The sequence below is a fragment of the Lissotriton vulgaris genome, unplaced genomic scaffold (genome assembly GCF_964263255.1).
Source record: "Lissotriton vulgaris unplaced genomic scaffold, aLisVul1.2 SCAFFOLD_1765, whole genome shotgun sequence".
Lineage (NCBI taxonomy): Eukaryota > Metazoa > Chordata > Amphibia > Caudata > Salamandridae > Lissotriton > Lissotriton vulgaris.
Window position 1 is genome coordinate 164,883 of NW_028243646.1, and position 2,011 is coordinate 166,893.

Consider the following 2,011-nt stretch of genomic DNA (forward strand, 5'->3'; position numbering starts at 1 on the left):
CACCTCCAGCGAAACCTTCCCCTCTGCCGAACACCTGCACTTCCAGATCCAGACCAGCCACAATTCCACACTACGAGGAACCCTCATCTACAGACGCCCCCAGCCCCTGGACACCTTTTGCCACCACCATCACTGACTTCATCGAACCCCATTCCATCGCCTCAATGAACGACATACTCATTAGAGACCTGAACTTCTACCTCGACAACCCTAGGAACCCCAACGCCAACATCCTTCATGACAACCTCTCCAACATCGGTCTTAAACAACTCGTCACCACACAGACCCACAGAGCAGGAAACACCCTCGACCCCATCTTTGTGGCAGGAAACAGCGTTCACTTCAGCCACACAATGCAAACCCCATGGACCGACCTCCACTGCGTACACTTCGCCGTTGACATACACAAGGCACCCAAACCAACCCAAATACACCACGGAGGAACTGGAGCAAGGTTATCAACGAGCAACTCAACTCCACCCTAACCCGAGACAACCACGCCTGGGCAGCCAACACCAATGTCACAGCCAGAGAACTCGACAATTGGATCGCCAACTGTGCATAAAAACTACACAACCCCAACAAACAGCACCCCAGGAAAGGCGCCTGGTTCACCACCGGTCTCCAAGAAGCAAGACGCACTTGCAGACGCCTGGAGAAGAACTGAAAAAAACCCAAGACACCCAAAATCTACACCACCTACAAGCACGCCATGATGGACTACCACAAAATCAGGACCACCAAGAGGGACTTCATCCACAACACACTCCTCGAAAACTCCACAACTCCAAGCAACTCTTTAGTGCCATTCATAAAATTCAACAATCCACGCAGCAAAGCCAAAGACATCCCCCATCCCAAGACCTCTCTTGAAGATCAAAATACTCTATGATAACTTCGCAGAAAATCCAGCAGACGCCGTAGCCGGCTCACCACCCCCAAGACACACCAGCCAGCCCACCATCTTCACCTGGACGCCGGTCACAGCCGAAGACACCCCCTCAATCATGGAAAGGAATTCACTCAGGGGCCCCCACCGACCTCTGCCCTCCTCACATCTACCACAGAGCTGCATCCACCATCGCACACAAACTACAACGCACCATCAACACCACCTTCAAAACAGGCCCCTACACAGACAAGTGGAAGCTTGCAGAAGTGAGGCCCCTGCTCAAAAAGCCCACAGCTGACCCCAACGACCTCAAGAACTACTGACCCATCTCGCTCCTCCCCTGACACAATTCATTGAAGACAGCGCCATCCTCGACCGGTCCCAAAACGGATTGCAAAGCAACCACAGCAACGAGGCCACCCTACTCATCATCACAGACGACATCCGCAACCTCCTGGACCAAGGCAACTCCACAGCCCTCATACTACTTGACTTGTCAGCAACCTTCGACACCGTCTCCCAATACACACTAGTCACCAGACTACATGATGCCAGCATACAAGGAACAGCCCTAGACTGTATCCGATCATTCCTCACTGGAAGAAGCCAAAGGATCAGACTGCCACCCTTCCTCTCTCATCCCACGTAAATCACCAGCGGTGTCCCACAGGGGTCATCTCTGAGCCCAACCCTCTTCAACTTCTACATGGCCCCCTCGCCGCCATCGTCTGACAACACGGCCTCAACATCGTATGCTACGCTGATGACACCCAGCTCATTCTCTCCCTCACCAAAGACAGCACCACTGCCAGACTCAACTTCCAGAGGGTGCCGCTCGCAGCGGTTTGTTTGCTTGTCACCAGGATTCATTGCCTGCATCACCGGACAGCCAAGGGAGTGAGGGAGCATACGGGACTCAATCATTCAGCAGCCCCGTAGTGACAATCATCTCGCTCCTCCCCTAACGTCCATGGCCTATATGTGTAGTCATGTTTACCGCTTCCCGGAACACGCGCGGGACGCACGCCGGGCGAAGCCCGTTCCAAGGGTGGGCCCGTCCATGCCCGTCTGTGCCTGAATGAGGCTGGGCTGGGCCCTTTCTCTTTCTCCTGGTCCTCC